This window comes from Borostomias antarcticus, assembly GCF_949987555.1.
Source record: "Borostomias antarcticus genome assembly, chromosome: 12".
Lineage (NCBI taxonomy): Eukaryota > Metazoa > Chordata > Actinopteri > Stomiiformes > Stomiidae > Borostomias > Borostomias antarcticus.
This window is the reverse complement of record NC_140245.1, coordinates 19,131,023-19,157,085: the sequence shown is the minus strand read 5'-3', so window position 1 is coordinate 19,157,085 and position 26,063 is coordinate 19,131,023.

Genomic DNA, 26,063 nt, shown 5'->3' with positions numbered 1-26,063 from the left:
TACCTTTAAGTCAATGATCAAAAATAATGATTTTCTAATTTCTAATGATTTTCTAATCTGATAATTTCCCTAATTCCCAATCAAAAGAATGTAGGGAATTTGTTTAGAAAGCAGGTGCACTCGTGCTATTAGTAGTAGTGAGTAGAGTGGTATTACAGTCGCTTTGGATAAAGCCAGTCCTGCTTGTGAACTTGCTGGCTAGCATAATTTAAGCATAACAAGGGGAATGCGCACCAGCAAACTGCAATGCAATGCAGCAATGCAAACTGAGATGGAAATGTACTGTATGGTTAGAGTAGGCTACATGGACCGCTGTGCTTAACCCTCCTTCTCTTTCTTATACATTGACAAAACCATTGATGATATGATAAGGACACGAAAATTTACATTTGTGACATGTTTGTTCTTGAAGCATGTAATGTGCATTGCACTTTAACTTTTGAAATGTTTAATGTTTTTAAAGGAGTAGTAAAGGGAAAATGGATGTTTAGCCCTGTTTTAAGGTTACTTATGATCATATACAATTCAGATCAAAACGTTGACAAAACTAGCACTTTTAAGAAAGTCTGATAATTGCTCTACCACCGTTTTGGTCATACAATGGATGTGGGTGGGCACCTTGAAAAATCTTTCAAAAACATATTAAACTCTCGATTTCAAAGACAAGAAGCTCACCGAGAGGGTAATTGGTGTCCGTTGGTGTTTTGGCATCAAATTCGCCACAAAGTATGAATCCTGTAGGGTTTTATTGATCATTTTATGAAATCCATTGACTTGTATTGAAGCAACCGTTGTAGATGTGTAGATAAATCCGCAGAGGGGATTCAGGAAGCGGAACTACTTACGGTAGCTATTGTAATTGTTTCTGTTGCTAGGCTACCTAGTTTGCGGACGTTTACACACTTATGTGCTGCGACTAAATAGTTCTATGCTAAATATTTAAAAAAGCCTTTCCAGATGAACTAGAATCTTACTTTATCGGGAATTATAAGTCAGAACGCCAACTAACACCTTGGTGAGTTTCTTGTCTTTGAAATTAAGAGTTTAACATGTTTTTTGAATGATTTTTCACTGTGCCCACCCACATCCATTGTATGACCAAAACGGTGGTAGAGCAATTATCAGACTTTCTCAAAAGTGCTAGTTTTGTCAACGTTTTGATCTGAACCATTGTATATGATCATAAGTAACCTTAACAGGGCTAAACATGCATTTTCCCTTTACTACTCCTTTAACATTTGTGATATTTGAATGTTCCTGACGAAGCTTGTAACCTACCTTTTTTACTTTTGTGATATTTGAATGAATTGAAGAATATTTTTGACTTGACCACTTGAAAAGATTGTAATAAAAGCTTTGTTCAGTTTTCATTTGTCTGAACTATATTGTGTACATTTTAAATAGACTTTTAACTACCTGCGGTTTTCTCATCATTTGGGGTGACCATCTGTCATGTGGGGTAACCAGCGATTGGCAATATCAGTACTAAATTCAAAATAGAATATCCATCAGTTTAAACTCAAATATTAATCAATGGTATACTATGCTTAATAGATACTATCTGTACACATTTTAAATCAGTTTTATGGCTTTTAGAGCAAAAATTGGTATTGTAACTGCATTATGAGGGAGACACTGCCACTATAGAATAAACTTATAAAATCATGGTTTACAAAAAATGAAAGGACACACAAGCCTGTCTTTCTTAAACGGTTTATTTAATTACTGATACTTGTTAAAATATTAGTAATGTTAAGGAAATATATTAATTGAGATAAACTCACCCCAAATGACCTTTTTTTAAGCCGTGTGGTATTAATTCAACTTTAAAAACACTAAAATCTCTTAATTTGGGGTTTTTGCATAAATGCATGTGTACACTACATTCCAAATGTTTGAACAATGGCCAAATATATCCTTATTTTTAGTATTTTAAAATTGGCCTATTCAATAGTCTTATCCGTCAATGACCCACGTACATTTGTATGCTTTCAGCTAACTTGGTATCTATGTTAGAGTACAGCTAACTGACCTGATACAGTTAGCTGTACTCTACCATGTGACTGTAGCAGCAGCTGACATATGCTCCTGATGGTTTCAGATGGTGGAGTAGTGGTCCTAGAGCTAGTACATACTGTTGGGGACAATGGCCAAACTATTCAAGGTAGTGGACCATTATGAGCCAACATCAGGCACACAATGCCTGACCACAGACTGGAACAAATGTGTTCTGTGTCAGGAGGACACAGATGAGATGTTGACATGTCCATGTGATCCACATGGTAGAGATGGGGCAGGATACAAGACCATAGCTGAGCACCTTGCAGCATTCAACGAGATCTGTAGCCTGCCAAGAACACTAAAACTGTCACAACTGGATGAGGGTCAGGGCATCAAGGCAGCATTCCGGCTTCACAAAGCCAATGGCACGACTACTGCAGACTGCAATACAACAAAACAAAGCTTCAGAGGGTTGTCCCACGAAGATGACCCAGAAACCCACAAGTTCACACGTCAGAGCACTGGACATGAACACAATTCAACAGAGACATGTTTCTTCTGTGGCAAATCTGCAGCAGGAGATTGTTTGCACAAAGCATCAACATTCCAACTTGACATTTGTGTGAGGCAGTGCCCTCAAATTACAGGACAAAGCCCTCCTTGCCAAACTCAGTGCTGGAGACCTCATTGCCCAAGGGGCTAAGTACCACGCTCAGTATCTTGCATCTCTGTACAATAAAGTGAGGGACATGAAAGCAGAAGAATCAAATGTAGATGATGTTTACCATGGCATCGCATTCGCTGGACTTGGTCCCTGGTCTCCTATATTGAGTAAGTGCGCATGCACAATCCTCTTGTTGCACCAGTGTTCAAGCTAACAGACCTGGTAAAACTGTACACCAGGCTGGAACAACTGGGAACACATGTGACTGGGCGTGTACACTCCTCAAGACTCAAGGACAGAATACTGAGTTACTTCCCAGACATGGACGTTCACAAGCAAGGTTGTAATGTGGTCCTTGTGTGCAATGAGGATGTTGGTGCTGCTTTGAGGAAAGCATGTGAGCACGATGCTGACAATGAGGCAGTTTATCTAGCCAGAGCTGCTAACATTGTGAGGAAAGGCATGTTCAAGATGAAGCAAGACTTCGGTGGCTCATTTCATGCCCACAGCCAGAAGGAGTTGGTGCCAGTTTCACTCTTGGCACTAGTTAACATGGTCAAACATCACAAGCCAGTCCAGCTCTTCATTTATGCCTCAATCAGCCCTCACACAGCTACTCATGTACAACAGTTCTGTATGCCAGAGGGAGATTGCCACCACAAGTAGCGCTACCACTAGGCACATTCAAGACCAAGAGACACCATTGCCCATCTACCTGGGCATCATTATTCACACAAAGACCCACAAACGAGCCCCTCTTTGACCTAGGACTGTGCATTTCATATGATCGGGTGCTGAATATCTCCACAGAACTTGGAAACAAGATCTGTCATCACTATGAGGTGGAAAAAGCTCTGTCCTCCTCAACTCAAGGGTGGCCTGTTTACAACTGCAGCAGTGGACAATATTGACCACAATCCCAGTTCTACTAGTGCACATGACTCATTCCATGGAACTGGGATCTCTCTCTCTTCCAACATCCAAATTACACTTTCACTGGGGTTCAGCGGAATGTTGCTACCAATCTAGACAACACTCAGAGAGGACCCAAAGGACGTACACCAATGTGCCCCCTGTTGCTCTGCTCAGACAGGGTCCTCCTGTACCAAAGATTGAAGGACCCAACAAAGCAGACTGTCAGTTGATGCCTCACGCCATGCAGAAAGAGTACAGGTATGTTAAAATTATAATATATATATACTGTGCCACGTCAAACACAATGACTACTACCACCCTAAGGAATCAATACAACATCACTCTCTGCACTTGTTTGTTTCACAGGTGGCTTGAGCAGATAAAGACTGTGCTAGCCACTGACACCCTCCAAGAGAATGATACCATCTCATGGGCTGCATACCATGCTAGCCTTCAACTGCCAAATACAATACCAGAGAGCAGTGTCACGCTCACTTCTCTGCTGCCCCTTTTCTACGACCAGACCAAATCTGTTGCCATGATTCGTCATTCCATGGACATGGTGAGGGGAGCAGGTGGACAGGAGCACTTGTACAAGCTGGAGTTGCTACTCCTGGGACAGCAGATTCTTTCTGAAAGCTTCCCATGTGACACGCACCTGACATGCTCATCAAGTCACAGCCAGCAGCCTATATCTTCTCCTGCAGAAGGCCTACACTGAGTACAGAAATGACCTGAGTGAGGGAAATGATCTGATGTCCCTGGAAGACTGGTGCACTGAAAGAGCTCTGTCATGTCCTCAGTTCCATTTCTGGTCCATCATACTGCAGCTGGAATTAGAGGTGATGATCTATGTGCGATCAATAAGAGAGGCTGACTTCCTACTCTACATAGAGGCCCTGACCAAGATTGTGCCCTGGTTCTGGCCCTGGTTGGACACACCCACTATGCCAGATGAATATCAGTCCACTTGCGTGACATGATTATGCTGAAAGATACTCATCCTGATGTCTATGGGCAGTTTCAGAAAGGAAACTTTGCTGTGAAGAAGACAACACACAGCTTCTCTGCTATTTCCATTGACCAGGCCCACAAGCAGAACAATGCCTCTGTGAAAGGTGACGGTGGTGCTGTGGCCCTGAAAGAGAACCCTGCAGCCCTGCGATGCTGGATGGTGTCTGATCCCGAGATGGCACGTGTGGTTGGAGAGTGTGAGGCCTCCACTCAGGAGAGAAAGGAGACTGACACCCGGCACCATGAGCAGACCAAACATGCACAGATGGCATTTGCACAAGATGTGAAAGCATTAACTGGTGCTATAGAACAGTGTTTTTTAACCTTTTTTGAGCTACGGCACATTTTTTACATTAAAAAAATCCCACGGCACACCACCTTCCCAAAATGAATAATTAACATGGAAAGAAGTATATAACTGGTGCACACGGTCAAATTTAGGCACTTTTATTAAATGGAGCGCATGAATATGAAACTTGTCACCATTTAGGCCTACAAAACAAAGAGCATTTAACACTTTTAATATAATAGCTGACAGGCACACGCGCAGCTCTTGTTCAACAGCTCTCAGTCTCTCTCTGTTTTTTGTTTTAATTGCAGTTAGGCTTGAGAAGCTGAGCTCGCAAAGATATGTTGTGGAAAAAGGAAGCAGAGTTGAAAGGTCCTGTCTCAGTTCAATTAGTTCTTCTTGCTCCTGCAAAGTCATGTCCTTTCCGAAAAGAACAGATGAGCTGTATGGGTTCCTCACCCAGTCCAATGAGTCAGTGGAGGCTAAGAGGAAATAAAATGACATCTCCTCGAGGCTTTCCAAATGTTCCCCTATTGTCTCGTACAACGCTGCATGTCCTTGACATTCTTGAGTGAGAGGTAACATGTCAAGCGATTTCTACTTGATTGCATACGATTGCATAGCCTACATGTCGGCTAAAAAAGTCATTGTCAGTCAGTCATGTCAGTCATTCTCAAAATAATAATTATTATAATTTGAATATTATTACTGACATTTGACAATTTTCCACGGCACACCTGACAATCTCTCACGGTACACTAGTGTGCCGCGGAACACCGGTTGAAAAACACTGCTATAGAAGACATGGGCAATCCATTTTGTGAAAAGAGCAGTGTAGATCTTCTCGTACTGGATACCAGAGACCCCAGATGCAGCCGTCATCGACACTCTGAACAAGATTGAAAAACTTGGACAGGACCAGTATGACACCTACTGTATGTCAGTGAGCGCCTGGTACACCAGACGAAGCCCATCAAAGATCCCATCAAGAAGAACAACCTCCCTCTATTCAGCCGGCCTCCAGTCCGAGAGAAGTCCAGGTCCCAACAACAGCTCTCATCCCTGAAAAATGACTGTTCCTTGTTTTCTAGGCTGTACATTGCATCGCAGATACATGATGGAAATCTGGAGGAATTCTTTGAGCATGAAAACCAGGCGTGTCCACCAGCTTTGTCGCAAATGGGCAAGCTGAGAACTGGTACCCAGTCAGACTTGGGGGGCTGTTTGGAAGACCTTGTTTCTTCACGAGAGAATGCATCCAACCCCACAGTACAGGTCATAATCCTTGATGGGGCTGCTCTCGTGAACATGCTATGACCTGGTGCTGCCAAGACATTTTCTGATTACGCAGAGCAAGTGTTCTTACCATACATCCTATCTCAGCTGGAGCATGTCAGCAGAGTGGATGTCGTGTGGGATGAATATCTCCCTGGAAGTCTGAAGGCAGAAACACGCAGCAAGAGAGGGAAAGGAGTTCGTAGACGTGTTGAGCCATCCAGTGCCATTCCTGGAAACTGGTCAGAGTTTCTGCGGATCGATAATAACCAGGCTGAGCTGTTCTCCTTCATGGCAACTAGTGTGATAGCCCTTGACACTGATAAACACAATCAGTACCCATCATGCTGACGTCCTCTGTAACCAGCCCCGAGATCTATCAGCTCTGGCACCATGCACACATGAGGAGGCTGATACTCGCATTCCTACTGCACCTACGAGATGCTGTAAAGGAAGGGTACACCAAGGTGTCAATACGCACAGTTGACACGGGTGTGCTAGTACTGGCAGTGACAGCAGCCCAATGCCTCAACTGTTGTGGGTTGCCCTTGGAACTGGGAAGAGTTTCGACATTTAGCAGCTCATGAGATGGCGAGGGCACTAGGTCCAGATAAATGCATAGCCTTACCACTGTTCCATGCCTTTACTGGATGTGACATGGTGTCATCTTTTGGTGGAAGGGGCAAGAAGACTGCATGGGATACATGGATGACCTTTGATGATGTCACTATAGCCTTCTGTGCCTTGGCTGCCACCCCAGACAACATAGCCTTGTGGATGGAGCCTCCCCTACTAACACAATCCGGTTGCAGCAATGTTGCAGCAATTTAGACGTTTGTATGGTCCACTCAACGTCAAGTTAAACGTGCCTGCAATGTGCACACAACGTTGCGATTTCCGCGATGATTTCGATGTATATTTTGCACGTTGTGTTGCCGTTGTGGCAACGTGGACAGGAAGTAACGTTGTAGTCGTACCTGGCTGCAACGTGGTATACAGATGTGGGAAGTTAAAAATGTCACATGCTGCAGCATTTCACCTTCGCGGTGTTTGGCAGGGAAATCCCGTTGGAAATCTCGTGGGATTTCAGACGGGTGTTATTTTGCTTTAGTGATGCACCACCGCCAGGTGGCGTCTTTGAGCAGATTTAGCAGGCTGGGCTCAGTGTTTTTCTCCTATAGTCTACGAATGAAGCATCATTAAATTTCACATTCTTTAATTTAAATGCTCTGTTGTAAAGCACTTTGAGCTGAATTTATCTGTATGAAAGGTGCTATACAAATAACGTTTAATTGTTATTATTACCTTGTTCTCAAACACATGTTTTCTCCATCTGGATGTAATTTAATTATTACGAACACATATATCTAGGCCTACAGTAGCCTATCTATCTCGGTAACTGACGTCGGGTCAAGACGTGGTGGCTGTTAAGTCAATGAGCAAAATAACAGTATTGTAAATATATTTGTTAGTAAAGATGTGGTGAACGTGAGGGTTTTGCGTTTTGTTTCTGGAACGCATTCAACTGGTAGGCTACTCGTAAGTAAAGATGTGGTGAACGTGAGGGTTTTGCGTTTTGTTTCTGGAACGCATTCAACTGGTAGGCTACTTGTAAACCCCGGAAGTACATTTGAAGACGGGACACCAGCTAATGTAGCCAAGTCTGAGCGCAGTAGGCTATATGGCTTCAGCATGATACAAAGAAAAAATAAGCTTGATCGGAGGTGTGGATCCATACAAAATTGACATAGTCGCCATGAGTAAAGATCACTCATTGCCAATCATATCCGGACATTAACTATCTTGTGCATACGCGGCAGGTTTGACAGTGAGTGCGTTCACATGTACACTATACGCCGATCATAACCCGATAATTGTACCCTACTAACAAAATCAGGTTGCAGCAATGTTGCAGCAACGTGCAATTTGGACTTTTGTATGGTCCACTCAACGTCAAGTTAAACGTGCATGCAACGCAAACGAGGTATCTGCACAGAAGTTGCTGCAACGTGCAGGTCCAACGTGCCCACAACGTGCCTGCAATGTGCACACAATTTCCGTGATGATTTCGATGTATATTTTGCACGTTTTGTCGCCGTTGTGGCAACGTGGACAGGAAGTAATGTTGTAGTCGTACCTGGCTGCAACGTTGTATACACGTCTATATATTACTTTGTTACGTTGCTGCAACGTGGTCTACACTTCCACTGGCTACATTTATAATTTGGATTACAAAACAAATCAGCTCTTTGCACAAGCTCCACTACTTCCTGAAACTCTACAGGCATATTTCCTTAACGTCCTATACTATTGGATAGCAATTACGATGAATCCGGTAGGCAGCACACCTGATCAATCACTTCCATCCACTAGTATAGGACAGGAAAGAAATATGCCTGTAGAGTGTCAGGAAGTAGTGGAGCTTGTGCAAAGAGCCTATTAATGCCATAGTCAATGCAGCAAGCAAAATTATGGTACAAAAGTTATGACACAACACCATTAACAGTTAAGAACAATGTATTATATTAAAAAAAGTACAATTTCACACTATGGCTATCCAGACAAAAAAGTACACACAATGTCGGGCCTGCAACATAATACACAAGTTCTAAAAACAAAAAGGATTTTAAAAAAAACATCCTGTTAAAAAAAAAGAAGTCATTTACAAAAAAACGACAGGCTGTGCTCAGATGGGCTGCGGGTGGGCGTCAGATGGGCTGGGGGGCAGCTAGGAAGGGAAGTCTTCCTCATCAGAATGCTAGGCTGTGCTCAGATGGACTGTGTTTGGATGGGCTGTGCTCAGACGGACTTCTGCAGATACCTAAAGACACAATGAAATGGCTGTAAATACACAACGCACATACATGCACAAAAAGGTGGTACACAATCATTGGAACCATGCCGTGTCACTGGGTAGGAGAAACCCCCCAAAAAAGACATCATTTACCCTTCTGCATTTAGCAGGGGCATGTTTTAATGTCTCCTGCAGCTGGGCGGCCACCTCCGCCATCGTAGCCTTTGGCATCGAGACGATAACTGCACCTTTAAGTTATCAAGAAAGGTAACCCACTGTGTTAGTGGGGATGTTATCAGGACTATTCACGGCTAATAGGATCAGAGCTAACGCTGCTGTAGCTAACAGCTAGATGGCTTAAATCAGATTTAACTAAAGTTTGTCCACTCAACATTTAGGGGAAAAGTAAATTAGCTTTAGACTATAACGTTCTACTTCCCTACTAACACAGTGGGTTGCAGCAACGTTGCACATAAGTTGTACTTTGGTAAGTTGCAACGTTACCATCAGGCGATGTTGTGACAACGTCCATCTATGGTCGAAAATAACTTTACATTAAACTTTACTGCAACTTTGCAGAAACATTGGCAACAGGGGTGCCTGCAACGTGACAGCGACGTTGTATTACAGTCAATCGGGCTATCCCGTGACGTCACTGCTAGCTTGGTTCACAGTTGAAGTAGGCAGGATTCTTTGCCAAACTGCTCCTGTCTTTTTTTCTTTCTTTTTTTGAAATTCGCTTATATCCTTCATATTGTACTGTACGTTGAGGTTAATAACTCATCTTGATGTTATTGTTATTGTTGTACATGTTATTGATTGTATATTTCCCTGTTTGTTATAAATTGAATGATTTTTCATTAATTAAAAAAAAAAAGTAGGCAGGATTCTTTATCACTGCGACCCATGGTGGAAATCATGTGTTTAAAGGTGCCATCTCCTCCGGAATGTAATCAATGAAATAAGAGATTTGACACATGAATGCTCAATACAGATAAAAACAGAACAACCAATCACACTTCTGACCAAGTGAAATGATTGGAATGACCTGTCAAACTGCCTAATCAACCTGCACACAATTTTATGTTTCTTTTCTAATCTACTAACGGTTTATGCCCCCTTGCTGAAAACAGAGCTGGAGGGAGAGCACCTTTAAATGACACCCTCATGAGCAACTGGACTTTAGTTTTACATTTAAAATCAACTATGATCACCAGAATCAATAAAGTTTGTCTCCAAGTATTTGCCGTTTAAGGCATTCTACTAACTTTAGGGTGTCGGCGGCTGGTGACTCAAAAAACTGAGGAGGACAGGAGGTAGAGAGGCGAACCGCCCATGGGTGCCGGGGGGCACTTTCCCTTAGTCAGTTATAATTTGAAATATCAGATTTTAGTCAATTTTAGCATATGAAAAACTCAATAACACTTTCTTCAACTACATGCAGCATTTATTTGTCATATTCATGATAAAATATTACAAAACAACAATAAAACATTGTAAGCAACTTTAGGGTGTCGGCGGCTGGTGACTCAAAAAACTAAGGAGGACAGGAGGAAGAGAGGCGAACCGCCCATGGGTGCCGGGGGGCACTTTCCCTTAGTCAGTTATTATTTGAAATATCAGCTTTATTTTAGTCAATTTTAGCATATGAAAAACTCAATAACACTTTCTTCAACTACATGCAGCATTTATTTGTCATATTCATGATAAAATATTACAAAACAACAATAAAACATTGTAAGCAATAGTTGTTATAATGGATTGTACTCTTCTCTTAAGAGAGAAAAGAATTGATATTGGTGATGTACTTATAGCCACATCTGTGTTTATCTAGATTTACAGAGGTCGGTACATCAGCAGTTCTCGGACTTGCGGGAGCAACTCCGTGAGCTTGCACAGAGTGTGATGGAACTGCCCAGAGCATGCGGCCTGGGGAGTCCGGAGGTGCCCAGGGAGAAGTGCACTGGACCCTGCCCAAACGGAGGAGGAGCTGCAGGTCTTTGAGGCCAGGTTCAAGGACCGGGAACATCAGAGGAAGATGGTGAGTGTCTGCAGGGCAAGGGCTGTCTTTGTCTTTAAATGACTGTCTTTGTTTTGCAGACACAATACCTAGGTGCCATTGGTGGCAGAGACTTGGCTGACACAGTCCGGCGGATGCTGTCAGCTGTTGCCACACATGCGGTGTGGAGCACCTACAGTGTGCACGGGAAGAAGGGGAAGAAGCCACTGAAGAGTATGACACTCTTCAATGTTCTAACATGTAAGAAATGGTTCATATTTTTAATATTTTTTAATACATCGTCTTTGTTCCATGACCGATGTGAATTGAAACCATTACCTTTCTTGATAACTTAAAGGTGCAGTTATCGTCTCGATGCCAAAGGCTACGATGGCGTAGGTGGCCGCCCAGCTGCAGGAGACATTAAAACATGCCCCTGCTAAATGCAGAAGGGTGAGTGATGTCTTTATTTGGGGGTTTCTCCTACCCAGTGACACGACATGGTTCCAATGATTGTGTACCACTTTTTTGTGCATGTATGTGCGTTGTGTATTTACAGCCATTTCATTGTGTCTTTAGGTATCTGCAGAGGTCTGTCTGAGCACAGCCCATCCAAGCACAGTCCATCTGAGCACAGCCCAGCATTCTGATGAGGAAGACTTCCCTTCCTATCTGCCCCCCAGCCCATCTGACGCCTACCCGCAGCCCATCTGAGCACAGCCTGTCATTTTTTTGTAAATAACTTCTCTTTTTTTTTTAACAGGATGTTTTTTTAAGGGGAGACACGGTAGGTGAAAACATCGTTTTTCAACGCCCTGGTCAAATTTGAGATTTTGTGCTAGTTTGCTTCCATAACATGTCTTCTTTCATACTAGTGGAAATAAAACATCAAAAATACGCATTTAGATGTTTATTTTACTTCATTTAGTCTGTTTGCGTCTGTAGATTCTTCCTAAAATCACCAAAAGTTAGCATTTTTTCGCAACGAACCAGAGCGCGGCCGTCTTTTGGATCCGCTCATGTGATATATTGATAGATAGATCTCTCTCTCAAGCCTGATGTTATCGCAACCAAACCTGATAGTTTCATTTGTATCAGCAACCAATCGTGGAAATACAAAGGCGGGTTTGATGCTAAACGTGAAATCTCATTGGCTGTTGTTGATTTCTGAGAACGTGATTGGTTCAGCGCGTCATGTGACACGTTTCCATTTCCTGATATCTAATCCAAACAATGCCGTCTGTAAAGCGTTCTAAACGTAATAAGCAACAACGACAACAGTGTTTGCCCGCAAGGTTGAACAGAAAACAAGAGAAACTAAATGGAAAGGTTTATATTTATGAGATATAAAGTGCCTATTCGCGCAAGTTGTCATTAGCCGGTGCTAGCATGTCCAGTGAGCAGCAGGGAGATGGGGCTGGCGTTAGCATGTCCAGTGAGCAGCAGAGAGATGCGGCGCGTTTGAATGAGCTGATAACTGGGTTGATTTGTCCTAATTGTGCAGGAACTGGTCTTAAAATTAACATAGATCCTCAGAATAGTGGGTTATGTAGTACCTTGCTCTTAGAGTGCAGTCTTTGTGAGAAATGGCTATCGCAAAAGTGTCAACAACTAGGAATGATGTTGCATTTGATGTCAATGTGAGGATGGTCCTCTTAGCGCACGAGTTAGGGTTGGGGTATGCAGCTCTCCAAAAGATTAGTAAAGTGTTAGGGATCCCAGGGCTTCATCTGAAAACGTATCAGAAACATGACAGAGAGGGTGACAGGTAGGCTATTGAAACGTGTTCCCTCTTTCTCTCTCTCTCTCTCTCTAGCCAATATCAGAAGCCTATACATATGCACAGTAGTCTCCCTCTCTCTACCTGTGGCATTTCTACATGCATCCATAAACTGACCAAATAAACTGTTTTAATTTCAGTTGCTGAAATAGAGAGAGGTCTGGAGTCCTTGCACAGAAGCAGAGAGCAGATTAGGCAGGCATATGCAGATGTGGACCCAGAGGTAGGTAAGCTGACTGCCAATAAATGCAAAATGTTACAAAATTATTACAGTTATTGAGAATTATTACAATAATTCTCAATAACCAGCGTTCAGTGGACAACATGAAGGCGGCAATATGGGGTAGTCCGCTTCACTGATGACAACCCCATGCGCACCAGGAACATATTGTGGTTTTAGGACAGTTTTATGGACTGCAGCTGAGTGGGATCTACAAACTAGCTGCTTAGAATAGTTTTGTAGACTGCAGCTGAGTGGGATCTACAAACCAGCTGCCTAGAACAGTTTTGTAGATAGCTAGTGTGGTGCCATCTGAGGAGTGACTCTGTAGACCTATGACGGCGTAGCCTGATGTCTCCTATGGTGTTGCTTTTGACGATGGTTATATCACTTGTTTGTTTGGCAATCTATATTAAGCTTCTATTGGTGTTTACCCTGCATTGTTTACCACATCTTGTCCTGTGTATTTATGAATCAGCTTACTCTTCATGTTCATTCATTCATTCATTCATGTTTTCTCCATGTAAAACGCTTAAAGAAAACACAAAAAGCTAGATAATCTGTTTTCTCATGCATGTCCTCGTCAAATGTGTCTATCTTTGTCCATGATCTGTTTAACAAAATAATACAAGCTTTCTAAAAGGGAATGTTCTCTTCCCTACTAACATTGTCTCGTCTCTAGTCTCGTCTTACTAACATCCCACTCGTGGGCTGTACCTTGACGTGGTGAGTGGGCTTCCAACTAAACAGGTCTTACTTCTCTATACAAAATGTCTACTCCTGGACTATTCTGAATCCACAACATGCTGTGTTATTCAGTTTTCTGTTTCTATGTGTTTTCAGATGTTGTTTAATGTTGTTACTAATGATCTGATTGGATATTGTGTTTGTAAATATTGGTTTACAATGCAAATGTATGGTTTTTTACAATACAAATTTTCAAAGCCCGTTTTCTCAAAATGAGTTATTTCTCATCTTAGGGACATCAAAACCACCACTTGAGTAGCACCTACATACACCTAACTTTCCAGTTTTGTTCCAATCCATATTCTGAGTTTGTCCAAGGGGGATTTTTAAAATTTCATTCATAGCCTGATTTATATAACAGTTTATCCCTAAAACATGGCGAAAATTGGTCTTTTAATGACTGTTGACAGTATTTTCCGATTTCTGAAGTGAAGAAAAGAGATATCAAAAATCCCCCTTGGACAAAGTTTGAATAGGGATATGTGAACAAAATGAAACAAGAATTTTGAATCTGGCTTGAACCAGTTAAAAAAATGGATTTCCTGAAATTATGCAAATTAGTGCATATTTAGCGCATATAATGCCTAATTTGCATATTTATCCATAAGATTTCAGAAAAATGGTAATACAAAAAAGATGCTCCTTAATGTACCTAACAAACTTGGGGAGTTTGATGGTGATACCTATTAAGGATTTTTTATTTCCTATTCACCTGGGGTGTCTCCCCTTAAAATCCTTTTTGTTTTTAGAACTTGTTTATTATGTTGCAGGCCAGACATTGTGTGTACTTTTTTAATATAATACATTGTTCTTAACTGTTAATGTTGTTGTGTCATACCATACCATACCATTCCATTTTATTTATAGAGCACATTTAAAAACAACAAAGTTGACCAAAGTGCTGTACAAGTCAAACAACAATAACACACAAAGAACACATAGTAAAACATACGCAGTATGTCACATGAAAAAGGACAAGTCTCTTAGGCCATGTCAGGAAAACGCCAAAGAATATAAGTGAGTTTTGAGGCGTGATTTAAACACCTGCAGAGTGGGGGCCTGTCTAACATGCAGGGGTAGCTCGTTCCAGAGCTTAGGGGCAGCCACTGCGAAAGCCCGATCCCCCCTCAGCTTCAGCCTGGATTTGGGGACAACCAGGAGAAGCTGATCAGAGGACCTAAGGGACCTTGAAGGAGCATAGGGTTCCAGCAGTTCTGAGAGGTAGATGGGTGCGAAGCCATTTAGGCACTTAAAAGTAAACAGCAAGATTTTAAAATCAATCCTAAAACGCACAGGAAGCCAGTGGAGCGAAGCCAGTACCGGGGTAATGTGCTCTTGCTTACGTGTACCAGTTAGCAGGTGAGCGGCAGCGCTCTGGACTAACTGCAGGCGAGAGAGAGAGGCCTGACTGACACCAACATACAAAGCATTGCAGTAATCGAGACGAGAAGTCATAAAAGCATGTATTACATGTTCAAAAACACAGCGTGATAAAAAAGGTTTGACCGTGGACAGCCTCCTGAGCTGGAAAAAACTCTTTCCTACTACGGCATTAATTTGTTTGTCCATCTTTAGGTCACAGTCAATTTTCACCCCTAAATTAGTGGCAGTTGGCTTCACAAAATGTTTAAAAGGGCCTAGATCAGCAGGAGGAAACACATGGGCATTGCTGGGACCAAACACCATGACTTCGGTTTTACTGTCATTAAAACATAAAAAGTTTAAAGCTAACCATGCTTTGACATCTTCCAGGCATGCCAACAACAGTTTTAAAGAGTCAGGGTTGTTTTGTTTCAAGGGCAGGTAGATTTGACAATCATCTGCATAACAGTGGAAGGAGACTCCATGTTTCCTGAAAATAGATCCTAGGGGGAGTAGATACAACATAAATAAAATTGGTCCAAGAATTGAGCCCTGGGGCACCCCGCAAGGGAGAGATGCAGTGGCGGATACAGCGTCGCCCAGGCTAACACAAAAGCTTCTCTCTGACAGGTATGACCTGAAAAACTCCAGAGCTGAACCTTTGATGCCAACCCAGTGCTCCAGGCGGGAGAGCAGAATATTGTGATCCACTGTGTCGAAAGCGGCAGTAAGATCCAACAGTACAAGAAAAAGAGAGTCACCAGAGTCCGTAGCCCCAAATATATCATTAAAAATCCTTAGGAGTGCAGTCTCTGTACTGTGCAGTGCTTTATACCCAGACTGGAACACTTCCAAAATACCATGTGTGTTCAAAAACGACATCAGTTGAACGAGTACAATTTTCTCCAGAACTTTGGAAAGAAACGGGAGCTTGGAGATTGGCCTGAAATTGGAAAGGACAGAGGCGTCCAGGTTAGGCTTTTTGATCAGCGGTTGCACCACAGCATGTTTAAAATTTACTGGTACATCTCCTGCGAGGCTGTGATTCATAATGTTCTAGACATCTGGTCCTATAGCCCTGCTGGCCTCTTTGACAAGCCGAGGGGGAAGGACATCTAAGGGGGAGCCTGAGGGCTTCATAATGGAAATTATTTCCTCTAGCTGGGAAAGAGACACAGGCTCAAATTGGCTAAAAGTAGCCAGGCAGGTGACAAAAATAGAGGGGTCGTGTGTTGGGGTGGAGATGCTGGCTCTGATGTTGGCTACCTTATCAGTAAAAAACTGCAGAAAGAGCTCACATGTTTCAGAGGAAGCTTCAAGGCGGACTGACTGGGGGACATCAAGAATGTCATTAATAGTTTTAAACAGAACCTGAGGCTTGTGGCAGTTGATTAAAATGATATCAGACAAATGTTTCGTTTTTTCAACTTTGACAATTTGCTGATATCTACGCCAGCTGTCCCTCAGAATGTCAAAAGACACATGCAGCTTGTCCTTTTTCCACTGACGTTCAGCCCTCCTGCATTCTCGCCGCGCTTCCCGTGTGCTGTCGTTCAACCAGGGCTCGGGTTTAGGTTTGGAGCGCCTGGTTTTCAGAGGAGCGACAGAGTCCAGGATTTGCAGACAGGTGGAGTCAAACTGAGAGGTTAACTCCTCCGCGTTAACACACACGGGGCTGACTGGGAAGAGTAGCGCTGGTGAACGCAGACGAGAAGCGAACAGCAGTCGAAGGGTTCAACATACGGCAGCGACGGGCCGGTGCAGATGGTTTGTCGATATCACATGGGAGAGATACATCAAATAAAACAGGCATATGATCTGAGAAAAATGCACCATAGACACAGATAGACCATAAGATAGGACAAGATCGAGTGTGTGCCCGCGCTCTTGTGTGGGATCAGTCACCGACTGCACAAGATCAAATGAGTCAATAAGATTTAAAAAGTCTCTAGCCAACGGCTTGGAGGGACAGCACACATGTATGTTCATGTCTCCCAGAATTAGAAAGTGGTCATATTTAGGCATTATTTCAGCCAGGAAGTCAGAGAAGTCAGTGATGAAATGCTTGTTGTATTTCGGAGGTCGGTATATCACCGCACACAGTACAGGGAGAGAGCGACCCAGCTCGAAAATGTTCAGCTCAAAGCTGGAGAATGAGAGCGAAGACAGTTGTCTACAGTCAAAGTTTTGTTTATAGACGGTCGCAATTCCCCCTCCACGGCCGGTCGTCCGCGGAACATTGAAATACGTACAGGCAGGCGGCAAGAGTTCGGAAAAGGAGCTTGACTCACCAACGCCCTGCCAAGTCTCAGTGATGCACAAGAAATCCAATTCGCGTGTGATGAAGAAGTCATTTAAAATAAAGGTCTTATTTGCTAGCGATCTAGCATTCACCAGTGCTATCCTTGCGGGAGCCGCAACGTGCCGAACCGTCCGGGGCGCTCGGGCCAGAGGCCGAAGGCTGTGGGGGTTCACCCCCCTCCTCTGCGGAGACGGGGAGAACAGAGGCGGGTAGGCCTGTGAAACTCCTCACTGCCGGTGACAGGTACCAGCCAGGCGCCGACAGACTCCAGAGGGCGACTGAAGACACAGTAGCGATGGATGGATCCATATCCGACCAAAGTAGACCCGGGACAAAGCACCAGTGAGGCTTTCAGCTTCGCCAGTCGGCCGCTGCGTTTACCTCGGCGGCTTCTGGGTCGCCTCCGCCGGGGAGGAGGGGCCGCTGCCCGGTAAAGGTGAGCAGGTATTCCCGCAAGTAGCGGCGGAGAAAATGTTTTCTGTCCCGGATCAAACTTGACAAGATTTCTGCTAGCAAGCTGGATATCCAGAAGCGCTTGGCGATCATAAATCCGTAGAGACTTGACATTTCTCGTGACAACTGTCAAAATCAGTATAAGCACAAACAAAACTGACAGCGGCAGACGGCAAGCCACACACACCGGCGCCATCACTTCCGCACTCATAACTTTTGTACCATAATTTTGCTTGCTGCATTGACTATGGCATTAATAGGCTCTTTGCACAAGCTCCACTACTTCCTGACACTCTACAGGCATATTTCTTTCCTGTCCTATACTAGTGGATGGAAGTGATTGATCAGGTGTGCTGCACACCAGATTCATTGCAATTGCTATCCAATAGTATAGGACGAAGAAATATGCCTGTAGAGTTTCAGGAAATAGTGGAGCTTGTGCAAAGAGCTGATTTGTTTTATAATGCAAATTATAAATGTAGCCAATGGAAGTGTAGACCACGTTGCAGCAACGTAACAAAGTAATATATAGACGTGTATACAACGTTGCAGCCAGGTACGACTACAACGTTACTACCTGTCCACATTGCCACAACGGCGACAAAACGTGCAAAATATACATCGAAATCATCGCGGAAATCGCAACGTTGTGTGCACATTGCAGGCACGTTGGACCTGCACGTTGCAGCAACTTGTGTGCAGATACCGCGTTTGCGTTGCATGCACGTTTAACTTGACATTGAGTGGACCATACAAACGTCTAAATTGCACGTTGCTGCAACATTGCTGCAACCTGATTGTGTTAGTAGGGTTACAACTGAACTAGGGCTCAATGAGCGAAAGCATAATAGCTGTCGACATTCAATGTAAAGTGAGCCATCAAAACAGCAGGCTGTCAATGATGTTGCTGGGCATCGCTAGGCAGTGGAGCCATAGCATAGCTAACGTTAGATTGTGCTAGCTAGCTAACTGGTTTGAGCAGGCGATGTGTCCACACCACCTTTAAAGTTAGACGCTTTTTATTTATTTACATTAATGGTATCAAACTAGGTATAGATATCAGTTATCAAATCATTTTCATGGTACAAAGTGCTCAGTCAGCTAGCTAGCTATCGGTTGCTGGCTATGGTTGGCATAACTTAATTCTATAAGGTACCCTTGTGTCTTGAGCTTACCAATTTTATTATCATAACAGTCATTATTTTTAAAAGTTGGTAACTTTTATCTAGGCTAGCTATTGGTAATTGGTATAATGTTAATGAATCAGGCTCTTTGTGAAAGCTGTAACAAGGCTGTGTCCTTACCGATGGGTGAATCAGTTAGCAATGGCCAAAGAGATCCTGCCCAAATTCAAATCCCAACTGAGACTCTGAGCAGCCCTTCATTCACTTCAATGTAAAGGCATGCTGGATTCAGACAGCTCTCTCTCAAAAAGTATAAATGTTACAGCTTAGAAAAGGACACCGTAGGAATCCTGGGAACTTGCTGAACATTTTCATGTATAATATGTCTGTGTAGCTTAAAAACTGTAGCCATGGCGACAAGTTAGAAAAAGGATAAAAATGCAAAATTAGGAGTGGGGAATTCAATGGGGAGTGCAGTTGCCGAACAAATCGTCATACCGTGAAAACTATAAGTCACACAGCTTAGATACTTATATTGTACGAATCAGCACAGTTGTGTGAATGATTTGATGTATATGTGTGTGAGCTTTCAAAACTGTAGGAGTGCCAGCAGTTTACAAAATGTGTGAATATTTTCAAAGCAACAGCTGCCACCACTCTAAAAACATAATGATACTGAACATTCCACCAGCAGTTTCAATGGCACAAAAAATAGTTTTTAAAGTTAAATTTCTAAAAGACTATAAAAAATATCAAAAATCTGAATGGATCCGTTAAAGAGCTAAAGATGATGAACATTTTAAAATTTGAATGAAGTTTCTAGCACAAAGTATGAAGAAGTAGTTAAGGGCCAAAAACTGGGGAGAACTATAATAACTAGAAAGTACATTTCCTGGAGAAAATGTGAGGTGGGCTTTCTTTCTCTTCCAACCACGAAGAGAAAGAAAGAAAGAAAGAAAGAAAGAAAGAAGGATGGAAGGAAGGATGGAAGGATGGAAGGAAGGATGGAAGGAAGGAAGGATGGAAGGAAGGATGGAAGGAAGCAAGGATGGAAGGAAGGATGGAAGGATGGATGGAAGGATGGAAGGAAGGATGCAAGGAAGGAAGGAGGGAAGGAAGGATGGATGGATGAAAGAAAGAAAGAAAGTAAGAAAGATGGATGGATGAAAGAAAGAAAGATGGATGGATGGATGAAAGAAAGAAAGAAGGATGGATGAAAGAAAGAAAGAAGGATGGATGAAAGAAAGAAAGTAAGAAAGATGGATGGATGAAAGAAAGAACGATGGATGGATGGATGAAAGAAGGATGAATGAAAGAAAGAAAGAAATTAAGATGGATGGATGAAAGAAATAAAGAAAGAAGGAAGGATGGAAGGAAGGAAGGAAGGAAGGAAGGAAAGAAAGGAAGGAAAGATGGAAGGATGGATGGAAGGAAGGAAAGGAAAGGAAGGATGGATGGATGGAAGGATGGAAGGAAGAAAAGATGGATTGATGGAAGGAAGGAAGGATGGAAGGATGGATGGAAGGAAGGAAAGGAAGAAAGGAAGCAAGGAAGGAAAGAAGGAAGGATGGAAGAAAGGATGGAAGGAAGGATGGATGGATGGAAGGAAGGAAGGAAGGGAAGAAAGGAAGGATGGATGGAAGGAAGGAAGGAAAGAAGGATGGAAGGAAGGAAGGAAGGAAGGAAGGAAAGGAAGGAAGGAAGGAAGGAAGGAAAGATGGATGGAAGGAAGGAAGGAATGAATGAATATGAATGCTACCACAATAGTCATAAAAGGGTGCCTGTACAGAGAGCCTGCACGTGTCCCCAAATTCAAATCCCAACTGACACTGTGAGCATCCTCTCATTCACTTCAATGGAAAGGCATGTTGGCTTCATACAGCTCTCTCTCAAAAAGTCTAAAGGTCACAGCCTAGATATTGACACCGTAGGAATCCTGAGAAAATGCTGAACATTTTAGGCTATGATATGTCCTGTAGCTTAAGAACTGTAGGCATGGCGACGAGTTAGAAAAAGGGTAAAAATGCAAAATTAGCAGCTCAAAAGGTAGAGCGTGGGCCCATACGTTTCAATGGAGAGCGCAGTTGCCGAACAAATCGTCATACAGCGAAAACTATAAGTCACACGGCTTAGATACTTACATTGTACGAATCAGCACAGTTATGGGAATGTTTCGATATATAATATGTGTATGAGATGTTAAAACTGTAGGCATAGCGACAAGTTAGAAAAAGAGTAAAAATGCAAAATTAGCAGCTCAAAAGCTAGAGTGCGCTGCCATACGTTTCAATGAGGAGCGCAGTTGCCAAACAAATCGTCATACAGCGAAAACTATAAGTCACACTGCTTAGATATTTACATTGTACGAATCAGCACAGTTGTGTGAACATTTTGATGTATAATATGTGTGTGAGCTTTCAAAACTGTAGGAGTGCCAGCAGTTTACAAAATGTGTGAATATTTTCAAAGCAACTGCTGCCACCACTCTAAAAACATAAAGTTTCTGAACATTCCAAAAGCAGTTTCAAGCAGTTTCAATGGGACAAAAAATAGTTTTAAAAGTTAAATTTCTTAAAAACTATAACAAATATCAAAAATCTGAATGGATCCGTTCAAGAGCTAAACATTATGAACATTTTAAAGTTTGAATGAAGTTTCTAGGACAATTATGAAGAACTAGTTAAGGTTCAAAAAAGTGGGGAGAATAATAAGAAAGAAAGAAAGAAAGAAAGAAAGAAATAGTGGGAATATCACAAGTTGGGCTAGCTTCTGCAAGCTATCCCACCTAATAAAGAAAGAAAGAAAGAAAGAAAGAAAGAAATAGTGGGAATATCACAAGTTGGGCTAGCTTCTGCAAGCTAGCCCACCTAATAAAACGGGTTAACACACATTATTAATATTAAATCACATACATTAAATAACTTGCATCGAAATGTAGGATTTCCCATAATTCCGTTGTTTTGTGATAACGTTAGCTTGTCGTTGTCCTTTTGCATCAGCCGCCATCAGCTTGGAAAAGGAGAGCGTGCTAAAATGTCTGCAGTGTGGCAATATTTTAAAAATCCAAAAGGCGACTGTCCAACTGCTACATGCAATGTCTGTAAATGTGAAGTTTCGCGAGGCGGTAGTAATTGGTCTGGGTTTAACACCACCAATCTCATCAAACACCTTCAAAAACACCACCTGAAAGAATATAACAAATTCTGTCAGACGAAACAAGAGGCTGCTTCGAATGTACATCAACAAACGCTACAAGAAAGCTTGAAAAGAAAGGATAAGCTTGCCAGGGACTCGGAGAAGGCCAAAAAAATCACTGAGCTGCTTGCTCAGTTCATAGCCGAGGATGACCAGCCCATCGCAGTCGTGGAAAACAAAGGTTTTCGCTTTATTAATTATTTGGAGCCGCGGTATGAACTGCCCTATCGACATTACATGTCGGACAAGGCGTTGCCAGACCTGGGGTGTGTTTCCCAGATTCGCCGAACTTCGCCGTGCTACGACACTTCTCAACGTATACCTTGGCGAAGGGACAGTTTTTCCTACGAGTGTTTCCCAGACTATCCCTTAGTGGGTGCCTGAAGATACATCGTAAGGTTCATCCCAAGATACATCGTTAGGGGAGCTCTCCCTGGGCACGGTTCTAAAAAAAAGAATGAATCGATGCCGCACACATCGATGGCCAAATGTAAAGTCATTGTAAAGTCAAATAAATGACGTGTCAATATAATACGTGCTGTCTTATTTTATTTTAGTGTAATATTACCAAAAAGGAAGCTATGCCTCCGAAAGCTCATCTGCTAATGTATTTAAGAGTCAAGGCGAGACCTCGTGATAGTCCCAATTCATACATCAAATTACATTACATCAAATAAAATATACAAGAAAGAGCATGGATCGGATCGGGACATATAAGCCCCGTCGAGGATGTCTTGAAAGGCCAGGAAAAAATACTTTAATGATGATAGCAAAATGACCACTGATTTAGTTATCATACAAACAAAGGTATAATGCCCATATAAATTGCCCCTGTGGCAGTAGCATTCCCACATTAGACTTCACGTGGATACAATGACAAATTTAATCTATCAGGCACCGGTGTTGGCACGTGGCCTATAAAAAACCAAGGGTAACTACACACATTGAGCGACATGGCAGATATGAAGAGGAAGCGTGTGATAGCGTTCACCAAAGAATAACTAGTGATCATGCTGGATGAGGTGGAGCAGCCGAAGGCCGTCCTGTTTGGCGGCTACCAGTAGGGCCTATGCACAACTCCAGTAGGCTATTTCCTGAAATTAGACATGCTTCTCTATTTCCTGTCCTACACTATTGGATGAAATGATTATTCAGGTGTGCCTGACTGCAGCACAATGATCAGGCACACCTGAATAATAATTTCATCCAATAGTCTAAGACAGGAAATAAAGAAGCATGTCTAATTTCAGGAAGTAGCCTACTGGAGTTGTGCATATAGCCCATTGAAGAAGGCTGCATGGGCGAGCATTGCAGCGCGGATGGCTGCTTCCACTCCTGGGCCACCCAGGGAGTGGACAGTCGTCCGCAAGAAATGGCAGGACTTCGCCAGTCAGGCCAAAAGCCGGCAGTGCGCCGAGAGGCAGAGCATCGTGCCTTCCCTCATCCCGGAGGAGGAGAAGGCCCTATCGATCATCAGCCTCCCAAGGCATCACTGGTGGCCTTGATTTGGAGTCTGGAGAGGGCCCCTACAACATCCAGCCCTCAGCTGAGTCACCCCAAGCCTCCCAATCCTCTGGAGAGGAGACCCCAGCGTGGTCAGATCTCTCCACCCCGTCGACACGCTCTCCCCCCCCCCCCCCCCCCGCCGCCCCCTGTGAGAGGCAGCTGAACACCACGGATGTGAGGTGCAGCGAGGAGCTCCTGGAGGTGTAGAGGCAGAGGCTGAGTGTGCAGCGTGAGAGGCTGGACCTGCAGAACAGGCAGCAGGCCCTAGCGGATGCACAGTTTGTGCCGCCCTCCATATCAGTGCCCATCATTCTGCCAACTCCAGGTAGGCTAAGTGTGTATTTTGTATACTGTCTATTCCCACACTGCATGCATTCCATTCAATGTCGCTAATTGAATTTTCCTCCCTTGCGGATGATGCAGATGCCTGAGACACACTGCACACACTCACCACACACACTACATACACTTACCACACACTGCCCACCCACCACAGTACACTGCGCGCACACAATACATACACTCACCACACCACTCATCCTTCCTACGTGTTGCTACCTTGTTGTGGTGCGAAGGCTTGTGTGCCTCCATGACAATATGAAGGTTGACAATATGAAGAATGACAAAAGTGTGTTTGTCGGAAGAACAAACCTGCCCATGTTTTTTCCCAACCAATATTAATAGTTCCCTTTATCCTGTATATTTGTCGTTTCTTGCCACATTACAACAGTAGAGGTTTTGAAGAAGGCACACAATATAACAAACAGCATTTGTAAGATCACTAAATACTGTGAATCTGTTAGCAAAGTACACTATAAGGACAACAGTATTGGGCCACCTACACATTACACCTATAGCAACTTTCATGACATCCCATTCTAAATAATAGGCATCATATGGAGTTGGTCCCCCCTGTGCAGCTATAACAGCCTCCACTGTTCTGGGAAGGCTTTCTACAATATTCTGGAGTGTGTCCGTGAGAATATTTGGCTTTATCTAGATGGCCTCCTTGGATTAATCAATTCGCCAGGATCTGTCGGTAGGCTATCTGACATTGTATAAAGACAGCCAGACAAGCCATGTCATCAAATTATCCCTTTACATAAGAAAATGTTGTTGTTGTTCACAGAGTGGATTATATTAGGCTATGGATAGTCCCTATATGTTGTTTGGCTCAATTAAATTTTTTAAAAACAACATTCCCATGATGTGTTCTGTAGGCTCCATAACATTATTTTCATCATTCAATTTCATTTAATTTTGTGTACACTAATGATGTCATTCGCGCAGGTAGGATAGATAGATGTGCGCTGTATTGCAACTCTCCTTTTTAAAAGTATAATTTTGCTCTAATCGAGCTAAACCTATAAGGGGATGTTATATAGTTATCGCCAAGGGACAGCTTACGATGGGTTCAGACCACCCTTCATAACGTATCCCTTTGCTATGGTATACCTTGGCTAATCACTACTAACACACGCAGGTTGCGCAAACGTTCTACATACGGCCGCTATAGATGACGAACATGTATGTACAATGTCACATTGAGCATGCACAACATTATGTTAAAATTGAAATACATCTGAAACCTCCGAACGTAACGTTAGCATTAACTTGCGTTAACTAAAGTTAACCCTAAGCCGTTAGCATAGCTACCTAGCCTATCAATATAGTTGACGTTAATATAAAGAAATGTAACATTAGATAATGTTAGCTAAGTTATTCAACATTGACCCACTTACCCTCTAGATCTTTTCCAACGAGTCCTAAAGTAACCACGTCATGATCATTTGCATCATAGACATACGTTCATATCTATGATTAGCATTATCATAGCAGCTTCATTGCTAAAAGCATAGCAAATGTTAGCCGACGTCATTACATGACTTCCTTAAAACTATCCAATCAGAGGCAGAGTAGGGCGGGTCTTCCTATGGTGACGTGTTTTCCGCCGAGTTCGCAGGACTCATGAATGCGCACCCAGTGTCCCCGAGGCTCGTTCACAGCACATGTTTCAAATGGGCTGGATACAGGTATTGGTGGCTTCAAAAACAAAAAACCCCAATTGAATTAAAAGTTTATATTGATTAGATTGGTCTCTGATGCTGAATGATACCCAGAAAAATTTTGTTTTCCTTTTCTAGCCCTATCTATCATAATCCACAAACCATGGGAAATAAGGGTCTTGGGCCGCATGCCGTCACGTGACTTGCAATACCGAGCTTTGGCCACTACGTCAAATGGCTTCATGCGCTGGTGAGCAACTTTCATTGAAATGAATAGGCAGCCATTTTTCAATGCCATCTCCAATTTATATTATACCTCCATGGTCACATGTGATGCACATTTCTGCTGCGCACAGGATTGTGGGTCAGAATAGCTGAGACTAGATCTACAGGCAAGGGCGTAGGTTTGCGTATGGA